General features: G+C 41.7%; 1 pseudogene; it reads right to left on the reverse strand.

The window, feature by feature from the left end:
- Positions 1 to 7951: 7951 nt before the first annotated feature.
- Positions 7952 to 8524, reverse strand: LOC114906778 (annotated as a pseudogene).
- Positions 8525 to 9927: the final 1403 nt, after the last annotated feature.

Genomic DNA, 9927 nt, shown 5'->3' on the forward strand with positions numbered 1-9927 from the left:
ATTATTATGTAATAATTTCATTTAAAGAAAAACCTTACATATTACAACTGAGAATACATATTTAAATATGTAGTGAGTGTTTGTATTAACATCTAAAAGCATAGGAATACACATTTAAAAAATTAAGACCCAGCAACCCACGTGGGAAAAAGATTCCTAAACAAAAATGGAAGCACATTTGTATTTATACACGGTACCAGCTGCCACCGATGCTCTTCCCCAGGCCTCAGCCCTTGTCGAGGTTCACTCGTAATGGAGATGCACAGTATCCATGAATAGTGGTAGTTTCCTACCTTAAGTTACTGTGGCTTCATGTTTTTCTGTTTGAAGGATTTCTCCAGTGTGCTTAGCTCACAGGCATGGCAGCCTGAGGATTTAATACCCCTAGGAGTGTCTATGGATACATACCCCAGCTTCCCCTTTCCTTAATGGGACATTTCTAAGGCATGTTATAAATATTTTCTCAGAGATGGAGCCCTACTCTCTAGTAGCTTTAAACCACTAATTAATTAATTTTTTTTTTTTTAAATTCCGGCCCCATATTACTATCCTTACTTTCTCATATATGCTTCCCAGAATCACATCTCAGAAAACTTTCTATACCAAGTACTTGTTGAGGGTCTGCTTTCAGGAAAACCCAAAGCAGAACACACATTATCTTAAAATAATATAAAGAAGACGAGTATGTCTCAAAACTTATAGGATGTGACTAATACACCCTGATTAAAATTTGTAGCATTATAAATTTTCATCATTAAAAAAGAAAGAAGAAATATAAGAATTAAGTAATTCATTAAAAAAGTAAGAAAATATCTAACAACCATATCTAAGAAAAGTAGAGATAAGAAAGTTATACAGATAAATACACTTGCAAAATAAATTTACTAGAAAGCACATACAAAATAAAATTAGTTATAAGTCTAAGAATTTGTTTTTTGGAAAAAATGAAAAATGGGCAAATGTCTGGAATTTCTGGTAAACAATAACAACAATAAAACAAAAATGAGAAAAGAAAAAAGTAATAGAAGAAAGTGATTATTACATCAGATATTGAGGAAATATAATAATTTAAAGAAGAAGCCACACTTGTTTATGGTAATAATTTGAAAACCTTGGCCAGATAATTTTAAGGAAAATATGAGTGATCATAACTCAAGAAATAGCTGAATATAAACATGAAAGAAATTAACAATTTTTCAAAGAATTTAAAAATGCTCTAGGGCTGGATTATTTTGACATAACTTTTTTCAGACTTTCAAATCATAGCTCATTTCTATGCTACACAAGCCATTTTTAAGCATAGGTGGGGAGCTTTTCAATTCCTTCTATAAAAATACTGTAAATTTGATGCCAAAACTTAAAAAAGATAAATCAAAAAGGAGTAAAACCACTGAACAGTTTTTCTTCTGAATATGCTTAAAATAATGAAAAATATCTACAATCAAAAGGCAATAGTTTACGAGGCAGTAAAGAGCTAGAGGCATTGCCATTAAAATTAAGAACAAAACATGGATGTATGCTATTGCCACTATCAATTTACGTTGTCCTGAAAGTTCCAGCTATTAAAAATAAGGCAAAAAGAAAAAAGTATGCAAGAGGTAATATGCTTGTTACTGAGAAAAAAACCCCTGCTGTTTGTAGATGGCATGGTTGTCTCTCTAGAAATTGCAAGAGAGCGACTGAAAAACTTCTAACACTAAAAATGTTAGTGAATTGATTAATTAGATTAATGGCTCTTGTAACAAAGAGACCCCAAATATAATAGATTAAATAAGATAGAACGCCTCTTACAACAGTCCAAGGATCATTGGTCAAGAATAGCAGAACTGGGACTTCCCTGGAAGTCCAGTGGTCAGGACTCTGCGCTTCCACTGCAGGGGGCACGGGTTCGATCCCTGGTCGGGAACTAAGATACTGCAAGCCGTGTGGTGTGACCAAAAAAAAAGGCAAACCTGCTTGGCTCCTGTGATTAAGAGACCCAGGGTCCTTCTATCCTGTACCCATTAGTCCTTGAGAACAGGCACTGGTAAGCATCCTCTGTAATGGGCTGGAAGGTAAATGTTTTAGGTTTTGAGTGCACGTGAGGTCTCTGTCATGTTTTTCTCCTTCCTTCCCTCTCTTCTTCTCCTCCTCCTCTCTTTCTTTCTTTTTACAACCATTAAAAAATTTAAAACCGGGCTTCCCTGGTGGCGCAGTGGTTGAGAGTCTGCCTGCCGATGCAGGGGACACGGGTTCGTGCCCCGGTCCGGAAGGATCCCACATGCCGTGGAGCGGCTGGGCCCGTGAGCCATGGCCTCTGAGCCTGTGCGTCCGGAGCCTGTGCTCCACAACGGGAGAGGCCACAACAGTGAGGGGCCCACGTACCGCAAAAACAAAAACAACAACAACAACAAAAAAAAATTTTAAACCATTCTTAACTCATGGACTATATGAAAATCAGGCCACAAGTCAGGTTTGGCTCACAGGCCATAGTTTGTTCACTCCTGCTTTATAATATTGTTTACTTCTTCCTGGTTAAAGATGGCTCATCGAGTCTGTGTTCCAGGAGAAAAATGCAAAGCTCTTTCTGGAGGTGATCTGGAAGTTGCACATATCACTTCCATTCACATCCCATGGACGAAACATGGTCACCAGCCTACGCACAGCTGCCAGGGAGGTTGGCAAATCCGGGTAGCCATGTGACCAAGAAAAAGCAAAGAGTATACTTGGATGGGACAACTATAAATTTGACTTCCTGGTTAACATAAGAACTAAAAAAACCCAGTACATTCCTGAATATAAGTAACTACCCATTAGAAAATATACTGAAAAGTGGATCTTTTAATATCTCTAATAAATACCTTGAAATTTTTGAACCCGAAATGTTTAGGATCTACTTAAAGAGAATTAAAATTTATATATTGAAGAAAGTCAGCTTTGACCAATTAGAGGAAAAACACACAGAATTTCTAGATGGAGAGACTGGGTATTTAAAATATGTACGTCAATTTTCTCAAATTAATTGGTAGGTTTAATGCAATACTCATAAAAATTCCAACAAGATTAACTCTGCCTGTTGGATAAGGTGATTCTGAAATGTATGATGATTCAGAAAAATAAATGGGAGAGAATTCCCAGAAAAAAAATTTGAAAATAAGTGAAATGAGAGGAACTTGATCTACCAGATACTTAATTGTCAGTCAAAGGGGGGTTCAGAAGAGAGACCCATGAGGTTCATGGGTTCACCAAAGTTCACTTATTTTATTTTATTTATTTATTTTTTTGCGGTACGCAGGCCTCTCACTGCTGTGGCCCCTCCCGTTGCAGAGCACAGGCTCCAGATGCACAGGCTCAGCAGCCATGGCTCACAAGGCCCAGCCGCTCCGCGGCATGTGGGATCTTCCCAGACCGGGGCACGAACCCGTGTCCCCTGCATCGGCAGGCGGACTCCCAACCACTGTGCCGCCAGGGAAGCCCAAAGTTCATTTATTTTAATCTTTTCTGAAAAATTTGGCTAGAAACTGCTTTATGATTATAAAGGTTACCAAGTAGAAATGTCCTGGAAAAATATTGTTTTACTGGGGTAGACAAAACGATTTGCTGGGCAAAAATAAATCCACTGAAGGCAACAGATGTTTAAAAATGGTGTTTTATTGCAGAGTTTTGTTTGCTAGTATAGATGGTGCCCCTACGGGGACTGGTTTCCAGTACTTTGTTGTGCCATTTTAGATTCTCTTATCTGTAGCCGTGTATGGTTTAGTCATCACTTGGAAATGGGGTGTCCATGTTTGAAAGAAGTCACCGTACTTTATCAACTCTTGGAGAGATGCATCCTTAAAGATGAGCAGAGTACTAGCGGAGAGAGAGCCGCGGCTGGGAAAATAATTCCTGCACTTTCTATATGAGCGTTCAGTATCATCCCCAAATCGCCGTTTGAGATCTCAATTTATTGAACCTAATGGAGACAGGAACGGTGAGGTTCGTGATGATGATAACGTGCAGCTTCTCTGAGGTCACAGGCTAGGTTAATTCCCTTCCAAAGGGATGGAGGCGAGGAGGAGAGGTAGAAGGGTGAGGGCAGCCCTTCAGCTCCTCGCTTGCCAGCTAACCGGGAACACTTTCTAATGACTGTCCCTGCCTCCATCAAGGGCATTTCTTTCATTTAATGAGCACATGGGAAGCAGGCATGGCTCAAGTGCGAGGGTTCAGTTTGCAGTCAGCCACAAATCACATTTCATTTATCAGGCCTCACAGATGACAGGATATCATCGAATCCCTGGAGAACCATATTCATTAAAAAGAAATCTTAAGTAATTACAACCATTAATTGACTTGAAACAGTTTCTGGTGGATAAGGTTTACATAATTCATTTGCCAGACAAAACAAGCCTCATCGAGTCCGGAAAAAGCTATTTCCAAGCCTCCCTCTATCTGACACTGTGTGGTCCTGGAAAGGGGGTTTATCAACTACAGCCTTCCCTCCCCCACTTTTGGGGAGACAGGAAACAGTAATTTGTACCGTGAGAAATGGGAACCTGAAAGAATTTGACAGACTCACTTTGGGGTCCATAAGATGGTTCTGTAGCACTTTTTCACTCACCTTGTTCCTAAAACTGATGAATGAACATAAAAATGGGTTGGATTAATCGAGAACTCTCTGTGAATTTACGGTTTTAGGAGGCAGACATGGATCCAAGACAGGGCTTCTCCAAAAAACCTAGCAACCGTTTAAGACAAGGTCAAGATTCAGTCCAAGACCTCCACTGTCACCAAAGTAACTTGCACGAACAACTGCTCTTGTCAGATCAATATTTTGTCAACATTCTCAGAGATGAGTCATAAATTCTTTAGCTCTAAGTTTTTAAAATGTGGAAATAAATTTGGAGAAAGAGATCGTGGGAGAGCGATAGCAAACACTTTCTTTTGTTCGCTGTGACATATAATTTTCTAACCACCTGGCAACACTGGCAACATGATACAACCATGGTATCAGGCTTCTGCTGTATCAGCACCTAGTTTTGGAGAAATGATTCAGAGCTCAGATAACAAGAAAGTATCTTCTAATACAGTCTAAGGTCATTGTTGGGCTGTTAGGAGGATGGATGCTGGTAATTCTCAGGAAAATAAGAAAAAAAGCACAAGGCTATAGAGCTTTTGAGATGGCTACACTTTATTGCATGGCCCCAGGGAGAGTTAGTAAGGCTTGTAGGACTCACGGGGGTGGGGTGGGGTGGGGGGTGGGGGGTGGGGCAGGCACTTCACACCCAAGAGTGAGGGTCTCTGAAGTTTGGTTCTCCCCAGTCAAGCCATAGACTGGCCACCTCAGTATCCCCGGAGAAGCTTATTGAGGTGAATCTCCTCTGGGGTGGGGTGAGATCTTCCCTGTGGCTGGGAGCTGTGGAATTTCTCAGCAGGGGGAGGAAAGAGGAGTCTTCTGACCTGTTCTCAAGGGGAACATCTCTCCCAGGGGCTTAGAGTTACTGGGGCTTCAGATCCAGCCTCCTGATGGATGGTGTTGGTTTGCCTCCTATTGTTACATGGGCCTCCTGATCATCGCAGGGGAGGACTGAGCCAGCTGACCTGCCTTCTCTTACTAGGTTGGGGTAGAGAAATGCTGGGCCTGGACTGCCTTTCCCTGCTGGCGGAGGGACATGAGACACCCTGCCTTTATGCTGTCCCCCCAGTCGTGGGACCCCAAACCAGGTGGCTTTTATCTCAGCCCCTTTCAGAGTTCTCCTCTTGTGTTATTTCTGGATTTACAGTTATACTTTGCCAGGAGCAGCAAGGAGAAATGGGTCTATGCTATGGACAGACTTTAAGAAAGTAATTTTCATGCTACTTACTGCCTGGGACTCTGAATCTGGAAGTAATAAGGCAAAGACACAGAGGCTGAGTCCTAATTACCTTGGGAGTGGTTAGACATGGAGCATGATAAGAGAGGCTACATGATGCTTCTAGACACGGGGTCCTGGGGGAAGTTGGGTTCCGTACACAGGAATGTGACTGGAAAGGGCTAACTTTGCATGTTTCAGTTTTGAACTTTGGTCCAAATTACCCCTGTTATAAGCTTTATAAGCTTTTTATGAAGCATGACAAGTTTCATGAGAGGAAGGAGGGTTCAAGCCTTCCAGTTTTTAAGGGAGTTTTTGTTTGTTTGTTTGATGTGGACCACTTTTAAAGTCTTTATGGAATTTGTTACAATATTGCTTCTGTTTTATGTTTTGGCTCTTTGGCCGCAAGGCATGTGGGATCTTAGCTCCCCGACCAGAGATCAAACCTGCACCCCCTGCAATGGAAAGTGAAGTCTTAACCACTGGACCACCAGGGAAGAGCCTGTGAAGGAGTCTGACTTATTCAATATCCTATAAGAACTTTGCAATAACAGTAATTTAGCAAATAAATATCATGATTTGCAATAAAGTGTCAATCATGAGAGGCTAAAAAAATTTTTTTCCCATGGAAAAATCTCATAGATATATATTTTTTAAAGTTTATTTGAGAACAAGAGAAAGCTTTTGCATATCTGACAAGGTAGACGTGTTTTGATAAGAGACGCCATCCATATTTCAGCTCTACCGATATTGCCACAAATGGAACATATTTTTTCTAACAAAGATACGGACATAAGTAAAGGACTGTGAATAAATAGAGTCACAGGAAAGGTGAGGCCCCACATCTTATCTCTTAGACTGATTCATGACACAGGAATTAAATCGAACAATCCAGTCTCCTAATGCAGTGGTTCTCAACTTGGTTTCTTATCAGAATGCCAGGGACTCTTTGAAAGAATATCCCCAATACTAGGCCGTACCCGAGTCAGAGTCTTGGGGAGTGGGACCCAGGCATTGGTATTTTTTTAAACATCCCAGGTGATTCCAATGTGCAGCCAAGGTAGATGGCCACTGCTCCAGAGGCAGGTAACTACCATCAACAGGTCCCTCAGCCCATTCACCCTGAAAGGAAGGGGCATCTGCTGGGCATCGTGGCCTCTCGGTGATCCTGTCATTCACTCTGCTCCAGGTACAATTTAGAGCCTTTCCATTTGCCTTAGTGATTTTTAGAGCAATATTTAATCAGGCAAATACCATCAAAGAGAGAAAAGATGGAAAAAGAAATTTCCATAAGGTGTGATATGAATAAGTAAGTGAAAAAACAATCTCAAGTTTAAAAGTGAAGGATGGGAAGTCAAAGCCTGTGAAATTTTATTTATACAAAAGAATAAAAATACCTATTTCAGAAGGATTGATTTAAACGTATGTTTTTCAGCTTTTCCTGTTCCTTGAACATGAAACTGCTTCTAACTCAAAAAGATTTAAGATAGGTAATTATTAAATAAACACTCTTTACCTTCCCTCTGCAAAAAACCCAAAAAGCCAAGTTCCCATTTTATTTATGGTAAACCAAATTATTTTCAGTTAAGAATAGTGGCAACCGCATGAAACAGCTTATCAGATACGTCAGCAGGAAGGTATGAGCTCTACAATGGCATTGCAAAAAGTCCCCAAAGAAAATAAGATGGTAAAAACAATAACAGAAAAATGATAAAACACAAACAAAATAAGAAAACGCCAGATATTTACAGCCTCCCTCTGAAATGTGACCTCTTCTACGTTCAGCATAAAACAAACCTAGAGAACATTTCTCAATGCACATCGCAGATAAAGCTGGTGCCAGCCAGTTGGAGGGCGGAGACATTCATTCCAAGAAGGGAGAAATGCACAGTTAGCAGCTTGCTGGGATCATGACAATGTCTTGGGTTTTCCTGCAATTCTGTTACTGAAAATGACACAGAGTAAATGCTCCGATATGGTCGTACAGAAATGACTTGTTTGTCACCACATTTCAGAACAAACTACTCAGAGCCACAGGCACCGGGTCTGGGAAAGCAGAGGTGGATGGCCACGCAGCCAGGTGAGGGGTGTTTACCTTTGTGAGGTCGGCGGACGGAAGCAGGGCTCTATAGCCTGGACGCTTCTGCACTAATGAGTCTTCTAATAATCAGCTCGTGGTTTTCTGTTTAACTTCAGATCCATCCTGTGCCGGTTGTTATTCTTTCTTTTTTTATGGCTGCTATGATGACTCCCTGAGGAAGTAGAAGAAGCAGCCTTCCGAGGTTTCACTCCCTGCACAGATCCATCAGATCCTCAGGATGCTCCTGGCTGGGCTCGTTTTCCTGATTGTGGAAGTCTGGAGAAGTATCACTTTCCGTCCCACTTCCTGGCTCCCTCTTTTCAATGAGCTGATCCTGAACTCCTGCCAATGCACTTGCTGTAACTGAGGGTTGTAACTGAGGGTTTACTGAAGAGCCGCTCCTTCTATCGTTTTTTGCTATTGGAGTATTTTGGTTCGTCAGGTACTGATCCCAGCCACGAATAGTGTTGCCATACATCTGAGTGTCTTCCAGGTAGCTTCCTTCAAAAGCATAGATCTGGCTCTCCAAGTTGGCCAGCGTTTGCGCCAGTTCCTGCTTCCGCTTCCCGAGCCCCGCCTGCTCGCGCCGGCTGTCCGGGATCTGCGGCAGCGCCGCCTTGTTGCGCATCGCCATGTTGTACTCTCGTGGATAGATTTTTAAAAATAATTTCAAGCCAAAGGTTTTTTTTGCTTTTTTTTTTTAAGGTCCCAACGTTATTTTAGACAATTTTCGGTGCCATTTAAATAAGATGGATTAATAAATTCATGTTTGCCTAATATTTCTATTTGAAATCATACATCAAAAATACCACAGGGTTCCAAATTCTATGATCTGGATAGATGAAACAAAAAATACTGTTTTTAAAAGAGGAAAGGCCCCGTGAGCACACAGCAGGGAGGCCGTCTGCCGGCTGAGAGGAGAGTCCTTACCAGATACCACATCTGCAGGACCCTTGATCTTGAACTTTACCGCTCTCAGAACTGTCAGAAATAAATATCTTTTGTTTGAAAAAAAAATTCCGTTTTAGGTTCTGTATCAAGCAAAGTTCCCACGCTCATTTAGCACCTTTTCCCCTTGTCATCCTTGAATGAACAATTGATTATTTGAGATGGAGGCAGTTTTCAGAGTTCAAAGTCAGAAGTTTTTCAGAAGGTCTAGGACAGAGGTACAACTGGAGCTGGCTGATTGACAGAATTGCCTAGAGAACTTTAGAAAACCCCAGCCTCTTGAGTCCCACTCCCTGAAAGCTCTGAGTCAGTGGGGTGAGGCCCCTGAATGTATACATTTTTCTAAAGTTCCCCAATCAATTAAGGTGATTGGCTGCATTTGGTAACTAAGAAACTGAGAAATTGGTACATTTCCTGTGATAGAATCGAGGGAAAAAAAAAAAAAAAAAGCCCTCACCCTGGGTAACACTTTATTCAGGGAAAGCTAGAAGTAACACTGAAATATTAACTTTGCAATGATGGCCAGCACATTTTAAAAGGGAGAATGAAAACCCAGAAACTATTGGGGAGCATGCGATGCAAGGATTACGTAAGTCGTGAGGTATTTAGTACGTGAGAAAAGTGACTGACATCATTGGTGAAAATTAGCCTTGGAGAGGACACGAAGATTGTCTTCAAACATTTAAAGGACTCTTTTGAGGAGGAATTGGGCTTACAGTGTTTTGGATGAGGAACCTTTGTCTTCAGCAAACTTCCCATGCGATTCTGAGGCAGGCGGCCTGAGGACCTCACTGGAAGAAGTGAGCCGCTAGAGCTCTCCTGGGTGTGGGAGGGAAGCAGCCAGACATTTACAGGTGGTTTGGGTGCTTGAGGACGAAAGAACTGCTGGGAAGACTTCTATAAGGAGTCAACCAAGATGGATAAGGAAGGAAGGGATGGAGGGGAGGAAGGAAGGAAGGAGGGAAAGAAGAAGGAACGAGTAAAAGAAGGAAGGAGGGAGGGAAGGAAAGGGAGGGAGGGAGGGAGAAAGGGAGGAAGGAGAGAGGCAGGAATGCTCTGGGTTCAGAGGGCCCACTTCTGATTAAATGA

The sequence above is a fragment of the Monodon monoceros genome, unplaced genomic scaffold (assembly GCF_005190385.1).
Source record: "Monodon monoceros isolate NGI ecotype Baffin Bay Population unplaced genomic scaffold, NGI_Narwhal_1 Super_Scaffold_3, whole genome shotgun sequence".
Classification (NCBI taxonomy): Eukaryota; Metazoa; Chordata; class Mammalia; order Artiodactyla; family Monodontidae; genus Monodon; species Monodon monoceros.